The following is a 17,695-nucleotide window of genomic DNA, read 5'->3' as shown; positions in this document are numbered from 1 at the left end:
TCAACAGGTCACTGGAGCTGTGTGGAGTTCCCTCCTGCTTCAAACGCTCCACAGTCATCCTGGTCCCAAAAAAACCCTCCATCTCTGGACTAAATGACTACAGGCCCGTCGCCCTGACATCTGTAGTCATGAAGTCCTTTGAAAGACTGGTGTTGGCCCACCTGAAGGACATTACAGGCCCCCTGCTGGACCCCCTGCAGTTTGCCTACAGGGCTAACAGGTCAGTGGATGATGCTGTCAACATCACATCCTGCTACACCTCGACTCTCCAGGGACATATGCAAGGATCCTGTTCGTGGACATTATTCAGGAACAATTCCTGTGCAATAACCCAGTAACTCTGCCTCTAATCAGCACCTGTTTACTGGTTTCCACTTATTATTTATTTATTCATCATTCTCTATTTCAGTGCTATTCATACTATGTCTATGTATATTGTATATACTGTATACCAATACACCTACCTCGGGTCATAAGGTCATAGGTCTTGTTTATTTTTTCCAGCATCCTTTGCACTATGTTCCATCACAATGTGTACATGTATGTGTACCTGTATATCATATCAACATGTACATAATGAGAATATGTACATAATGAGAATAGTTTACTCTGATCACTGCACTATTTGTCAATATCTCTATATTGTTTTGTTCATAGTGTGTATGTTAGTGTTGTCTATACTGTAGTTTGTGTCTGATTTTATTTTATTATTGTGTTGTATTTTTGTACAAGTAAGCACATCGTGAGCAATGTACAATCCCGAGTCAAATTCCTCGTATGTGTACACATACCTGGCAATAAAGCGGATTCTGATTCTGATTCTGATAATAGCTCAAATTTTACTTTTTGCTGTTGAATGTGAAGGGTAGATATTCTGGGTGGTAATTTAGTATCTTGGGAGGTATTTTGGTTAGTAATTTATATGAGGAGAGGGAGGGGAAATTCTGTGGCCAAGTGGTACTGAAATAGTACATAATATGTTGGTAGTGTCAAACCCTAACCCTAAATTTATAGTTAGTCTATAGACTATGGATGTCCCTCACAGTTTTGAGCAACAGTGAGACATGTCATCAACAGAGATACAGTAAATTCCCCCAGCAGGCCTTGCAGGCCAACTGTACTCACCCGCAGTGCAGCTGCCAAACCAGCAGAGGCTGGCAGTCTGGGTAATAGTCGGCTGCGGTTGAGTCTGCAGCCCAGCTGATGTGTTAGCACTGTGGTTAGCGGTCAGATTGGAAGTTTTAGCAGCCTGTTTTTCTCTCAGTGAGTGAAACCACAAGTGGGTGGCAGTTGCGTGAAGAAAGGAACCCCGTGGTTTTTCCAAAGGGACACAGTGATTTGGTCTGCTGTGCTGATGATTTTTCATAAAGTACAAGCAACTGCGGCCAGGTATTTTGGTCATTTTTTCTGATGTTGGAGTGTGTGTTCTTTTCTGTGTGCAGACGAAAGCCTCTGAACAATAATTACAGGTAAACACCGTAAAGGCAGTCTTGATTGGATCTGAATCTCTGCTGTAAGTACACACAAACACAACACCTCTCAGTCTGAGTAAAAACCTGATTAACACACTACTATAATACCACCGTGTTATTTAAGTCGATGGGTGTATGAACATGCAGAAACACACTCTTTGAGACATTGCATGCATATTTAGCTGCGACTGAAACTACTGCACAGTGTTGGTTTTTCCACAGTGGAATAATGGTAATGATTTCATAACCTATTACATTTAAATGCTTTCTTCACCTACCCAATAAGTAATTTGGCCTTGATGCTTTGTGGGTACGCTTTGCGCTGATATTCAATTATAAAATCTTGTCCAGTCTGTATTTGGAGTATTCTGTGGAAATGAGAGTGAGGTTTTTAATGATCACATCCAGCCTCCCCACAACACAAACCCCTGAGGTAAATCATGTCTCATTTGCGATATAGAGTGTTGATCAAAAAACCTTTTCACCATCATATAATGCTTTGATGTTATTCGAATCTCAGGCTTTGGTCATGTGCAGCATGTGAGCAAATTGGTTGATAAATATCTAAATTCTGACATTATTGGGCAATGAAATAATCTCTGATTCCATCATTGCAGTGGTCTAGAGGTGGACTGTGCTGACCAACAAGGCATACTGTGTTCTGGCATTGATACTGAAATTTAACACGGTATTCCAAAGATGAATGAAACTGTAGTGCAAGCCATCACCTAAAGGATTCCTGTAGTCCCCCCAAAATTGTCGGTTGGGTGACCCTAAATGGCTGGAATTCAATAAAGTACTGTTTGGAGTTACAGGGAGAAATGATAGTTCATTAATTGAGATCATATGTAGACTTGGGCTCTGGATAGCAGCTGTTTAAGGAAATACTCTCTTAGTGGCCAAGCTTCATGTGATGGCAGATTGAACAATGGCCATCATAGCAGTTGTGTTTGATGTCATACGAAATGAACCGACAACACCACTGACCTACAGTGTGGAAGCAGTTGCATATCCTTTTAGAGTATTTAATCCACGCCTACATAGTAAATGAGCAGATACTGAGTGTCTAAAACAGTGGCTCCCAATTAATTTAGCCATAGTTATTTCCCCATAGTCTTTAAGTCATATCACCTTTTCAAATTTATTTCACAAATTGTCAACAAAATGAACAAGTGCAATTGAAGCTCAAAAACTACGGAGATTACAAGCATTGCAACTGCAATTACAATTAATTAAGGTTAATCCAGGCTTCCAAAGCAGTGTTAACTGGCAACATAATAACAAGAATAGGATAATAAAACAGTTGTTTTGCTGAAAATGATTAAAGGAATGACGATAAACGATGAAAGGAAAATGGTTAGGTTAGTAGGCTGACACATACAACACACAGAGGTTTTTTAAGTCCTTGTTCGTCTAAAACGCAAGTAAAACCAAATTTTATATCTTCCACATCAAACTTGTGTTTGGCCATGTTGGGGAGATACCTAGTGTACTCTCCACAGTGTAAGCACTCTTGAGAGACCGCTGTAATGTGCGAGCATAACGTGCAAAGTAATGGTAATGGGACCAGTGGAGGCAGCCAAAGAGTATTTTTAGGAGACTTGGTAGCTGTACAGAAAACTAAGCTCTGCCAGTTAAAAGATTGATTTAATGCACTTCAAAATAAAGTGTGGCCAACAGGCTAGTGGTCCATATTTCCAAAACCATTGTTCTGAAGTCAAGTCAAGTTTTATTTAAAGTGCAAAATCACCAAAAGACATGGCCCCAATACACTTTACAAAATGCATTAAAATTAAATAAAATAAACCATAAAATAATGATTCAGTAATTTAAAGTTTGCTCAATGCTGTCCTAACTAAAAGCTTTATTAAACAGAAAAGTCTTAAGTCTAGCCTTAAAAGTGGTGATGTTGTCCGATTCCCGAACTCAAACTGGAACCTGGTTCCATAGTGGAGGTGCTTGATAACTAAATGCTCTTTATCCCACTCTAACCGTAGTTACATTAGGCACCACGAGCAGCCAGTCTGAAGAGCTCCAGTCTGGCAAAGTTTTGGACATGGAAGTAAAACTTCCGTTCAGTTAAGGAATTTGTTTTTAACCACTAGACCATTCAAGCCTTTATGTGCGAGGATGTAAACTTTTTTAATAAAGATGGGAAAAAATCATGCAATTACCAATCTTGGCCAGGGTAGCTATGGGTCATTGTACATCACCCAAGACAAAGCTGACAAAGGGTGCTGGAGAAGGGGTCACAATGGAACAATTCCAATAGAAAAGTATTGAATAGGAAACAAGACACTCAGAGGCTCTCTGTGCTGTTGTTGTGACCCCTCTCTTCTTGATAAAATTCTACAGTGCAGAGTGGGTACAAACAGCCGTCATGCTGGGGCACAAACCTATCATTACCAAATGGAAAGTGCTATGAGCTCTCCAAGTAAATCGTGGCATGGCCAGCTTGGGACAATAGAAGCCTAAGATAGTCGGTCATTCGGCTTGATGACTGATGCAGAGAATAGTTTTTATAGAAAGGACAGAAGTTTCCAATCAAGGAACGTGATTAAATGTCGAATTAGAAACATAGCAGTAGAAATATTTCACTTTTAATAGCACAACTACAATAGTTAAAAGGCAGGCAAAGTATGCATTCATTCATCCTTAAATCTAGACCACACATCCTCATGTTAAAGAGATTGAGGCAGATAGGGTCAAGCACTAGAGGATTAGAGACAGGAGGGCTAACAACAACCATTAGAGGTATTTTGCTCTGAAGTGCACAGGATACAGAAACGAAAATAGGAACTAACAGCTCACTTTGTAGAACAAGGAAAGAAGTTTCAATGAATTTGGGGGCTGCCTGTATTTTGTGTGACTTGAATTCAACTTTGGGGTACAATGTCTTTACTGTCACATTCACAAAGAAACAAAACAATTGCACTGGACAATACAATTTTTTTAGACTGTGCTTTGTTTAATGCACTGTTGAAATGATTAGTCAATTAATAAATTAGTCAATTGCCGGAACATTTATCAACAATAATTATGTAATAATTATAATTGATATCCTGATACATAAGTTGTTTAACAAGCCAAATTGCCAATGAGTCATTGCGGGTTCTAGCTTCTAAATAATCAGACTGAATAGGAGATGTGGGCGGCAATTCGGAGGCCTAAAATTGGCCTACAATGATTTGCCACTTTTCTCCATTTTGCATTATTGTGTTAAATTATCATTGAGTTTGGATATTCAGACAAGCAATTTTTAAAATAACAGTGAAAAGGGTTTCTTCAGACAAAACCATTAATTGAAAATATAATTGATAATGAAAATAATCACTACTGCTACTACTAATAATCCCTAATTTAATGACGCCATTATCAGAAAGAGTTTTCGAAATTTAAGTAATATAGTTTACACAAAAGATTCAAACTATGTAAACTGTACATACAACAACACAGGCTGCAATATAGTCTGTCATGTTTGTGTGCATGAAGAATGTTGCAACTCACATGGTCAGAGAGGTTATGATCTGCAATGAAATTAAATGCCCGAATAACCCACCAATTTACAGTACACCAGTTTGGTTTGTGTATTACTAAGGCTGGTACTGGTTGCGCAAGATTTCATCAGGTTACCCACAGTGAAAGAGGTATGCGTGATTGTGCAGCTATTGCACACTTCATCCCTCAATTTACAGACTACAGATGGAAGGCACATACCTGTCCTGCCACCCTCAGATAGTTAGAGGGACTTAATCATCTGAAAGGAAAGGCCAGAATTGCACTGCACTACCTGGCTGTTACTAACACACCTCCTGCTGTGCCTTTCCTCCCATTTCTGCACAGCAAAGTTCTCAAGTTACCTGCAGAATACACCAAGTGTTTACAGATGAGGACAACAATCTCTGTATGCCCCCAAAAAGTGTTTTGCTTTCTAATAAAATAGACCACTTTTCACTTCTCAAGATGACCTCTTCAACTATTACATTCATCTCTTAACACCCATTGTCCAATGTGAAAGGAACCAGGAAGCTTTGATCTTCAGGCTGTAGGAATTATTTTGTAAATTCAGTTCTTGTCTCCATCCGTAGCCTCAACATACTATAAATGGAGTTAGAAACTAAAGTGAAGAAAATCTATAATTTCAACAGATTACAGCGCTGAACATGGTGGTGGAGGCTGGCCATGTGTGGAGAATAACAATGTTTCTTGCCTGCTAATGACCTTGAGTTAAAAAAGCGGAGAGACATGGCGCAGATTGCAGGGAGAGGGTTTCTCTACTCCTGTAAGCCAGGGCGAATGCAACATAAGTGTCAACACTGACTGGATCAATGAATCAGTCATTACAGTATCTGACTGATGTTAGCCTTTTATTAAAGAAAAAAGTACATTTCTAGGGATCACAGATGCAAGTACACCTACACTTATTTATGCATTCTTACATTCAGTTGTACTGATCACTGAAGTTCCCATTTTGTCACTTTAAAAACTCAATGAAATTTCATTTTCTTCTTGCTTAAGGTGATGCAATTCCTGCTGAAAAAATTGTTGGGATACCACAACGAGGAATCATTTCAAAATTTAAACCAGTGAAATATAATTTAAAAAAAGGAAAGGCTATTTGATTCAACAGTAGGGACAGACGAGCAGTATTTACTGGGGAACTAATTTGTAGTGGCTTTATTTGCTAGATTTTAGAGATGCCATATTTCAATAACTGTCCATACTGAATGCGTTTCAGCAGCATTTTTCAATCTCTCTGGAGGAAAAGATACACATCCGTTTTGATCAATAAAACTTTCCACACAAGCCACATTCTTAGCTTGGGCTTTACACATGTAAATGCTGCCTGAAGCACTTTTGTAGAATACTATTATAATCCAATTTACACACAAAACTACACTGATTGTTGGCAGTGAAAGTTGATTCTTAACCTTGGAAACTACTGTGTCTAAAAGTAGGCTATTGTGCATGAACAGATGCAGTGCAGACACGGGTGGAGGGCTACACCTGCTGCTGTACTGCTGACGTGCCGCTTTCTCTATGTGGCTGGTCTGGACAAGGTTAAAGATTTACCGTGATGCTGCAAGAATTAAAATGGAGGTAGTGTGTTTAGCCATATTTCAGTGTTTGGAATACACTGAACATGTGGATGAATGGCAACAATGTTTATTATGCAGAAAAGTTTCCATCGACGTGGTGTCTTTTTTTCCCCTCTATGGAAACTTGTGACAGTGGGGTTTATTGTAAGTGGATTTAATCCATGCTGAACACAGCTCCATAAAGGACATACTGTTGGTCATTGTGGCCAATGTTGCAAATCAATGAACAGGACTACTTTACGGCAACATTGGAATTTACAGGAGTATTGCTTTGATTTGATAAGGTACCTTATATAGTCGTGTTCATAGCCAAAAACAGGCACTGAGATCTGGTTATTTGATAAGTTTCTATTGAATTTCAAGAAAATGACATACTGTGATAGACAATTTTAAGATTTTATTAGCCTCTTTGTTCTGGTCATCTTCTGTCAACCTACTGAGTGCTGTATGAGGAGTGTGTGTTCTCTTTGATGTACACTGTCATTTCCTGAGCTTTGTTCTACCTGGCTGTAGGCTTGCTCATTACACAGATGCCTATTAAACTGCACTGCTTTGTGGATGAATCAGAGAGGACGGATCAGGATGTGCAGGGGTGGAGCCAGCGAGGCGGAGTGGAGATAATCAAACACTGTGTCTTCACGCCTCGCTGTGGCTTCTCTTATTAGAATATTGTAATAGCACTTCTAATGAGCTACACTTTACTGTTGACTGATAATGCTAAGACGATGTGTACACACCACATAGAGACAATATTGCATTTAAGACCCTGGATGAGTCTGATGAAGTGTTTGATATGAACTGTGTTTGTGTGTATTATCTGTGTGCTGTGTTATGTATTTAGGATTTAGCCTGGATCCTGTGTGTGCTCATACAACATTGACTGGCTCAAAACAATGACATTCTAATCAGAGAAGGGCGAACAAATGCAAAATAAAGTCAGAATTTCAAGCAACAAGTCTCCAGTCCAAGTTTGTGAGATAAACATGCAGACTAGTATTCACAGCAACATGACAATCAACACCGTGAGCAGTAAACAAATTCTGCCTTTGCCGAGTTAATTTGAAAACACATCCAAAAATCTCTCCAGTTGTTTTTCTGCAATGATAAGAACACGTTGTGGCAGCTTAGTCCTATCCATTTATAATGTTATTTCTTTGATGGACTAGCTGTTGGACGGGTAGACATACAGAAGTCTGTGGCTACAAGGGGTGAACAAAATAACAACACCATCTTACAGCTGAATGCAATTCAATGCAATAGCCCTGCAATAAATTCTACCTTTGTGAATTTGGTATTGTTCAGTTTTTGCATCACATGGTTAGGTGTTAAACTATACACTACTATACTAAACTACTACTACTAAACTAAACTATAAACTACATGCGGCCTGATAACATCCCTGGTCGTGTACTAAAAACCTGTGCCAATCAGCTAGCTGATGATACTGACATCTTCAACATATCACTGTCTCAGGAGAGGGTTCTCATCTGCTTCAACACAGCCGCCATCGTCCCTGTACCTAAAAAGTCTGTCCAGTTTGAACATCTACCCCCCTGCAACTCTCACCCCAAACCTGATAAAGTGCTTTAAAAAACTGGTCTTCCAGCACATAAAGAACAAGATCTCAGCAAGCCTGGGCCCTCACCAGTTTGCTTCAGAAACAGCAGATCCACAGAGAATACCATCTCCACTGCCCTCCACTCAGCACTCACACAGCTGGTACAGAATGCTGTTTGTGGATTTCAGCTCAGCATTTAACACAATCTCCCCCATGAATCTGATCGGCAAATAACACACTGCAACTTTTGGACTTACTCACAAACAGACCCCAGACAGTTCGGATTGGCGGACACACCTTCTCCACTCTAGAGCTCAACACATCTCCAAGCTGGTGAAGAAAGCTCAAAAAAACTACTGTATTTCTTGGGGAAGCGAAAGAAGGCTGTGGGCGGTGAGAAACAAAACAATTAGCTGAAAGATGCTAAAAAGCTCTGTGGAACTGAACAGAACTGCCGAATTGGTGATAATTCTCCACGGGACTTAAAAATCAGCATAGGTCAGAATACATTGGTAGCTATTTCCCCTCAGTCAGTAAATAAGCATTCAGCTCAGCTATGTGATATACAAAATTCTGGACACTAATAAACAATATTTCTTTCTTTTACAAAAAAATGACATTTCGCAGTATATCTTGCAAACTAGCCACCGCCCTTGTCGCCCCTCTAAGTTCTGCAGATGAAGATAGCAAGGTGACAGGGTGGCCGGGGAGCGTGGCAGGAGGTTGAGATGGAGATCAGGTTTTTATAAATCTCCTTTCTGCTGCTGATTTATCAGTTCGCCCTGGTCCCTGTCAGCCACACACACATGTGACCGGCATGGCAAAAGGCTAACTCATTAGTCTGCCTCATCACAGTGGGAGGTTTTGCAAGCGAGCCCACACACACACACACACACACACGTACACTCTGACATACACACTCTTACAGCCTTTCGTCTCATCCTCTTTCTTTCCTTGCCTATTTCCTATTCTACATTTTTTCCCCCAATCAGTCTTTTTCACCGTTGCTCTACCTTTCCCTCATTTTCATCCGTTTCTTCTTCGTCTCCACTTTCTCCCTCATTCTCCAAGTCTGAGTGGTGGCCTCTCCATCCAGGATTTAATTAAAGCAGTTTAAATGGCCAGGGGTGATCCTCATCATGTCATCCCCTTCCCTTTCTCTCTTCCTCTGGAGGTTAATATCAGACTAATCCACTCTTACGCCCCCTAAGCCCTTCCTCAATAATGCATGGCTTCTCTCTGGCCACCTGAGTGGCTGCCTTCAACACAGGCAGAGCTTACAGGTCTCACATTCATACTGTCAACGATAGGTACACCTTATCTTTGTGTATTTATGTTGAACAGACCTACAGTATGTCGCTGTGTTGACATGCAGCACTTCTCTCTAGGGGCTGTGTTGGGAGGATGTGCCGTTTCAGGTACCAGCGGGATGGTGAAATATGATCCAGGAAGGTTGGTTGGAGTAATAGATCAATTAGCTTAAAGGCTTATCAGATACCAACGCACTGCGTGGTTTATAATTGCGTTAGACACCATTTTACAACGTGGGAAAGTATTATGGTGACAGTCATTTTTGTGGTCCATCTTGACGATTGCTATAAAAATGTTAGAACTACTACATCCAGGTTACAAAGGAATCTACCAGGAATGTGCACTTGGCAAAGATTGAGCGCAGATACGCTTTCTTCGCTGGACGACCCTGAGTTTTTTTTGCCAGAGCCCTTTGTGTCGGCACCCGAGTTAGGACAGGAGCCACATCATCAGAAGCCACGCGTCTTCCTGTTTCTGCTATATGTGTGTGCAGCTCAGCCCCGCCCTTGGTCAAACAGTCACAAAGACCTGCAGCTCTTTATACAACCATAGTCTTGCATAGCCAGACCTATCTCCACACTTTAAGAACCCCTGACTTGTGTGTACCCCATCTTCTGAGACCAAACCTGCACTGTTGCAGATAGCAGTCCTGTAATGTAGTAGTTGCTTGTAGTTGACATTGTGCATCTTGTCTTGAATCAAGGCTTCAGATGATTTTGACAACATAACTTTTAAACAGCATTCTTTTCTTTCTTAAGCAATCTTATTTCAGTCTTGCTTGCTTAAAATCTCTTCAGAGGTTGGAGGCAGTTGAAAAAAAGATCCCGTCATTTGTTGTGATTGCTAAACCATAGCTCCACTACAACGCAATAGAGCAGGTATTCACAAAATTTGAATTAAGTGAATAAAAATACTTCTAGGTGTCCGTGGAACACCAGTTCTGGATGACAATCTGCTATTAAACCAAGCACATCTAATGACCTTTTCACCAATTGCTGTGCCTCTTTGTGTGTGTATGTGTGTGCGTGGGAGGAAAAGCAGGTAGTCTTGGGCTGCTAATGAAGACAGGGATATACACGACAACTACCAATTAAAGTTGTCAGAGCCACAGTGTTCCCAAGGTTTGACAGTCTCCTCGCACAGCCGCTGATTTTCCTTTACATGCCTTGCAGCGCAATTAGAGCACGGTGGGTGTGGTTGAACAGAAATTACCTCACGTGCCATTGTCTTTCCCTCCATTATGGATTTATGGCTGGCATTGTGTTTGTGTGAATGCAGCAGCAAGCACAGCACCCATCAAGCACCCATGGCTCCGGAAAGAGAGCACCACAGCTACCAATTAAATACACACTCGGGTTCACATTAATGCCAGCGAGGACACAAATGGGCATGAAAAGCACACGTGCACACACACACACAGCATCACACAGACAGACATGCACGATTTAGTACAGGTTATAATCTTTACCCCTGAAACCCACTCTTCTTCTGGTCTCCCTCTCAGTAAGCATGAATCATCTCCTCAGAGAATTAAAAGACTACAGGGAGGTTTCATTTGCTAACCAGCATGGCTAATAGCCGTTTCAGCCATAGCCACAGCCATAAATATCATTTCATGGCTGTTCTACATAATTTATGATAGTGCAGTTGATAGGAAGCGATTAACACTTTACCAGGCTGACCTTAGCCTAATTAGAGTCTCCGATTCACATTATGAGAATATACGATTAGGTTAAACTGACACACTGGGCAGATCGTAAAGGAATAGTTTATCATAAAAGCTAAATATTTCAATCACTGTAAGAGTATCATCGATTTTGAACAATTCTGAATGTGCTTACTGATTATGTTTCTACTGATAGATAGTTCCACTTCTTAACCAAAGGAAAATATAAATTGTGAGTCCCACGTCTCCCTAATTCACTGCTTTCTCATTTGCTGTGCTCATAAAGTCAGTTAAATGACTGTTACAAGAACACAGAACCTCTGTAGCTTTGTAATTAAAGCTTTTCAGTGGTATATCATTGCAAGGCGTTAGTCTCCGACCCTAGGGACTGCTGGCTTGCTGGTGCAAATTTAGCATAATTTTAGGGCTTTGTGTCAGAGTTTAAGAGTACACGTAAAGCTGGGGAAATGCTGGAAAAACTAGCAAGAGACAGCTCCCTCCCGCTGCCTTAAGGCCTCCCTACAACGCCACTCCCCCAAGCCTCCCTACAAAGCCACTTTCATTCACAGTGAGCGTACGGGTAGAGTGATTTCAGGTAGGCAGGAAGGTAGACAGGCAGGTAGGCCAGCCAGCCATTTCATCTAGATCAAATGAAATGATTGGCCGTGCTTATTACAGTCCAGCCAAAGTGACAGATAACAGTATTTTTTTTTTTTTTCCATTGTTGTGTCAGAGCATTTACTTTATTGATTGCTGTTGGGATGTAATGAGAATTTTAACAAACATAAGAAAAACTGATTCTGAAATAAATTGCCTACTCTAGGTTTAAGTTTGTATGTGACTATAATTTTGCAGTATCAAATCTACTTTAAAAAAAGCAGAAGAAAGCATCTTTTGAAATCAGAGGTCATGGCTTAAAAAGGACAGCCATATTTTCAAAAACACCAGTTCATGACCGGATGTCAGATGAACATTAACACAGAACAGGAAACTTATATTAGTTTCTGCATGGTCTGTTTTTTTAAATCAACAAACATCCTATAATTAAACTTAGTTTCCAGTGCCTGTTAGCAGCCAAACAAACTTTTGCAGCATGAACTTTTGTAGCTTAAGAGCACTCAGGTTGTTAATCACATGATTCCCACTTTCAACTCTGGACGTTAACAAAAACAACAAAACACCCAGGGAGTTAGCTCGCGCAGCTTTGTTTCAGCCTTCTCCAAAACAACAACAGAGGCGTATGCTGAACTTCACATTTTCTTTAGAGCTGTAAATGGGCAATAATGTAACCATAAAATGACTTCAGATAGAAAGTGCACCACAATCAATAATACTGTGCTTTTGGACCTTAAGCCCAAGTGTTTTCTTTTAAAAACAGTTGGATTAAGCTGTAAGTTATCTGGGAGAATGTTATGGTCTGTCACAGTCAGTTTTAAAGAAAATTGTGCTTAGGGTCACAAAAACGCTTGAGTCAGGCCTGTTTATTTATATCGTTGATTTTACTACAGTTGTTATGGTTCAGGTTATGATTTAAGTGTTTTAGTGTCAAATATGCAATATAACAAGATAATAAAATGAAACAATAAAAAAGAAATTAAAATACTAAAATTTAAAGACAGTGAATGTCTACACAGGGTATTAGCCATCAACCCCCCCCCCCCCCCCCCCCCCCAGTATAGCAACAGAGACATAGAAAACAGAGAGAAAACGGTAAAGGTAGAAATGAAGCTGACAAAAAGGGGTGAGCGTGGAAGAATTTGTTGGGGCATAAAAAGTGTGTGGGATGGGGTGAGTCTAAAATGAGAATGAAAAGAAGGTGTGAAAGAACAGGATGAAAAGCTTTCCGTTGGTGATTTTGCATGTGTGTATTAAAGGGAAATAAAGAGAGGATGCTGAGTCAAGATGAAAGTATAGCCTTTTGGGAATGAAATAATGGTGACCAATGCATTTCTTCTTGGCAGGAAACACATATCAGTGTATGTGTATGTGTGTACTTTGAAGTACAATTTTTTGAAGGGAATCACTGACTTTTTTGGCTGGTACCTGTAGTGATTTCAGCCCATATATAGAAAAGGTACTGGTTAAGGTTTACAGTGAAGCATTCTTAATGTCAAGTTAAAGTTTAGGTTTAAGGCCACACAACACATTTTCTGTGTGGCTCCAGTCAAATTTCTGAAATCTTGCAGTTTGATGTCAGTTAACTTCAGATTCATTGTTTCTTATCTGAAGACAGTAATACATAGTATAGCTGCATAATGGCTTCACGTTTATTTCAATAAAAATTGCTCCTACAAATTACCACACATCAAGATTTGACATTTAAAAGTATGATCATCCTACCAAATATGTTGCATTGTTATACTGTAGATTAAACAACCAAACAGCACAAAGTAGTTCAAATGAGCTCCGTCTCGACCAACTACAAAATGATGCATGCACGTCTTTTAGTGTGTTTATGCATGAGATAAAAACAAATTGGGACCTGCTCTTACCATGCTGCTCCATAGCTCCAGTCTCTCTCCAAAACTCCTTAAGGTTAGATCTAAAGCTGTGCTAATCAATATCTGAATATTAATCACACATCAGTAATGTGTGAGGGTCACTTGAAATGCCAAACTTGACAAGAATTTTCTTCCATCTGATTGCTCTCATCCACCTTGTTACCATCACCAAACAGCTGACAAAGTTAGCTTGAACTTTTAGCAGCTAAAAGCCAGCCACTTGGGAGTTGGAGGAGCCCAAACCAGAGCTAAAAGAAGAGTGAATATTGGACTTCATCAGGTGGCCAGAAAAAAATCCAAATGTATGCTAATGCTAATGTCCATGTCTCTTGGATGTTTGAATAGGCAATTGTTTGCTTACAATCACCTAAGAGTATATAAGGTGATGATATGTCAGTGTTGTTTTGTGTTTTTACAGCTTGTACCACTGCCCCCAAGCGGCCAAAACAATATGGCAAAAAAACCCAATGAAAAGTCCATTAACACAGCTTTAGGTAAGAACCTTTGCTTTTAATGGAGTTCTTCTATATTGTTACTGAAGAGGAGAATCTGGATGCACAACCAGAGCATTATAGGGAAGGCTCCAGTGTCTTGCCAGCATTCATTCAGCCCCTTAACTGAGCTAGAGTGTCTAAGTTGACTCCAGATAAGCCATGTGAACACAGTGGGCACTGCACAGCACGAGGGAAGGGGCTTAAGACCCCCAGCTAATTTTCTATTTCAATCACAGGATGACTGAATGCTTGCCAAAGTGTTGCACAAACCAACACCATCCAACCCAACAGAATGCTAAATTATCTTGCCACTTAGCACATGCAAGGGTGTGCGAAATTCTTTTTTATATCATTTTAACACCCACAAACCATACACTATAATCACTCTTTTGTACTGCTTTTCCATAATTTGTGGTATGCACTGTAACAGGGCCAGAAGGAGAACAGCGTATTGTCTTGAAACTACCAGGTACAGAACATGATACAATATCTAGTTTATGACGCCAAATTCTTGCCTTCGGGGGTTGCTATGACAACTTGAACGATGCTGGTGGTGTGTGTTGTTGGTGGCGGGGGGTGTATAGGGTTACAGTTCCCTCCCAAACCTTGGGTACTCAGGATAAACGCAGCCAATCAAAAGGGGATGTGGAGGTAATGAAGACTAAGGCGCTGAGAGGCAGGGAGCTTTTAGAAGCCGCCGTAATGCTGAGCACTTCAGACCTGCTCTCTCCGTCTTCTACAGCTCGTTGGATTAGCCAGCCTAGTCTCTATGGAAACCTTGCCCCACATGAAAATGCAGACACACACACACACCATGAAGATTTTTATTTCCCTCAGTTCAAAAATGAAACAGGATAATTTAAGTGCTACTTGTGATTTTCTGTTTTTTTGACATTGCTTTGCCTCGTAGACGTGGTTATGGAGTCATCAGCTCTACTGAGGAAAAACAGGCCTGACTGCAGCAGACATGCACATATATAAAGTCTGACTCCTCAGACCTAATGCCTCTCTATTCACTGTGCTCCACAGACTAGCGCTAAAATGTTCTTAGGGTATTTGAAAAAGAAGATACACCGTCAGGGAGTGAGCATGTGGCCTATCAGCTGAGGAATCTCACTGCAATGAAAATCTACAGGCTCAATTAATTTCTCACCTGAAGGTATATTCTCTCTCTCCAGGTTGATCCCTCCTCATCCGCGGTACATTGTAGCCAATAACCTTCTGCTTTCTCAGTATAAGCTCCAGCTGAAGGCTGTGTGCACGTCGGAGAGGAAGTGTAGCTGTTTGGAGCCGAGCCAGAAGTCTGAAGGGCAGAAACCACCCACAGCATGTGCGCAAAGTATGCAGGAGAGAACTCACCCACTTCGACATTTGTATATGGTCTTACTCGTGTCAGTGTGATGATATATGGGACTATTTAGGGCATCTCTGATATGATGAATGTATCTTGTATGAATGACCCTTTACAAATCTGAATTGATTGTCATTTTGACTTATGGTAGATATATTGTATTTAACCTATTCCTAGCTAATTCTAGGGCAAACCACTGTAAAAGGTGCAATATTTATAAACTGTCCTCAAAAAGTCTGTATCAGACAGAATCAAACACAGATCTGATTCACATATTGATACGGGGACAACAATCTGTTGCACCCAAACATGGGAGTTGTGATGTCCAGTCTGAAACATTTTATAGTGATTTCACTAGTGGCATTAATTAATAGTTTTTCTAATTTAAATTATATATATAATTGAAACAGTTATAGATCTACTAACACCACAAATGGGAGCAAGGGTATAGGTGTGAGCATCTTACATAAAAAATAATTAAACATGTTAGGGCTGCATCAATGATTCATTATTAATTAATCTGCTGATTCTCCATAAACTGATCTATATATGCAATGTAATGCTCCGTACTTGTATAGCACCTTTCTAGTCTTTTCGACCACTCAAAGCGCTTTTACACTACATCTGCATTCACCAGTCACACACATTCATACACTGAGCCTAAGTGCTCAAACGGAAACTAACATTCACACTCATTCATACACTGGCGGAATAGCCGCCAGGGGCAATTCGGGGTTCAGTATCTTGCCCAAGGACACTTCGACACGCAACCAGGGGGAGCCAGGGATTGAACCGCCTACCTTCCGATTAACGGCCAACTCGCTCTACCTCCTGAGCCACAGCCGCCCCAAAATATAAATAAATATATATAGTGTCGAAAAATCTACCACAAGTTCCCAAAACCCTATGTGACACCATCAGATTGCTTGTTTTGTCTAACCAATACTTGAAATGACTGAGGAGCTTAAATCAGTGAATGTTGTTTGCTTAAAATATGACTGATTAATTAATTATCAAAATGGTTGCAGCTTAATTTGCTCCTGGTCGACCGATGAACTGACTTACTACAGTGTTTCAGCTCTAAAAGTGTACATGGTAAAAAGACAATCAGTCAACTGTGAATAATCTTGATAAAAAGACTATTGCTTGGCCACTATTGGATATCTAAAGAAACCATAGTTTGAAAAAATGAACTAATTACTGTGCTACATTTAGCTGGGGACGAGGGGTTATGCTTAGCTTCAAACAAAAACAGCTGTGCAAAGAGAAAAGGTGTCTGACAGCTGGCAGCTGAGTGACATGTTTAGGTTTATGCACTTTCTACTGTGCATGGTGAACATCTCTCACAGTGTTGAAAATTCCTCCAGAAAGCAAACACTAGTTGTTGGTTCAATGAGGTGAGTTGGTGAGTCATGTGGCATATCTGAGCTTTGGCATTGCTTTCCTATAAAGAAAACTGTAGTGCGAAAGAAGCTGAAATAGCATCATTAGCAACCATTATGCATTAGATGCTGTGTAATATCAAAGTCCTTATAGGCAAGTCATGCCACTCGGAAGCGATCTTGGCAACGCCACCAGGCAGCTATTTCGGATCAACAAGACCAGGCTCCTATCTGAATGAATGGGGAAGAGAGCCAGAACTGGACTTTTACTGGTCACTGGGACATAAAAACTACATGAACAGAATCACCAGTAAAATCTAATAAAAATCATAGAAAAAGTTTGACGACTTTGCCCCAAAATAAGGTTTAAAAAGCGTTTTTTCCCGACCGGTTCTACTTCTACTGTGCATGTGTTACTACTACCACACATGCACAGTCTAAGTAAAAACAGACCCTTACGTCAATGGAACCAAAGGAATGACTATAGGAATACACTCACCTAAAGGATTATTAGGAACACCTGTTCAATTTCTCATTAATGCAATTATCTAATCAACCAATCACATGGCAGTTGCTTCAATGCATTTAGGGGTGTGGTCCTGGTCAAGACAATCTCCTGAACTCCAAACTGAATGTCAGAATGGGAAAGAAAGGTGATTTAAGCAATTTTGAGCGTGGCATGGTTGTTGGTGCCAGACGGGCCGGTCTGAGTATTTCACAATCTGCTCAGTTACTGGGATTTTCACGCACAACCATTTCTAGGGTTTACAAAGAATGGTGTGAAAAGGGAAAAACATCCAGTATGCGGCAGTCCTGTGGGCGAAAATGCCTTGTTGATGCTAGAGGTCAGAGGAGAATGGG

General features: G+C 40.4%; 1 protein-coding gene across 10 annotated transcripts in view; it reads right to left on the bottom strand.

The window, feature by feature from the left end:
- The window catches only part of celf2 (cugbp, Elav-like family member 2), a 492,311-nt gene that overhangs the window by 237,681 nt on the left and 236,935 nt on the right, over nucleotides 1-17,695 (bottom strand). Inside the window, exon 1 of one of the 10 annotated variants that reach the window (XM_046072695.1) lies at nucleotides 1,751-1,772. The exons of the other annotated variants lie outside the window; for them this stretch is intronic. The gene's annotated coding sequence lies outside the window, so the exon portion shown is untranslated. Of the gene's footprint in view, nucleotides 1-1,750; nucleotides 1,773-17,695 lie in introns of those variants that run through there. 10 annotated transcript variants of the gene reach the window in all.

The sequence above is a fragment of the Micropterus dolomieu genome, linkage group LG16 (genome assembly GCF_021292245.1).
Source record: "Micropterus dolomieu isolate WLL.071019.BEF.003 ecotype Adirondacks linkage group LG16, ASM2129224v1, whole genome shotgun sequence".
Taxonomy (NCBI): Eukaryota; Metazoa; Chordata; class Actinopteri; order Centrarchiformes; family Centrarchidae; genus Micropterus; species Micropterus dolomieu.
This window is presented reverse-complemented; position numbering and strand designations above follow the sequence as displayed.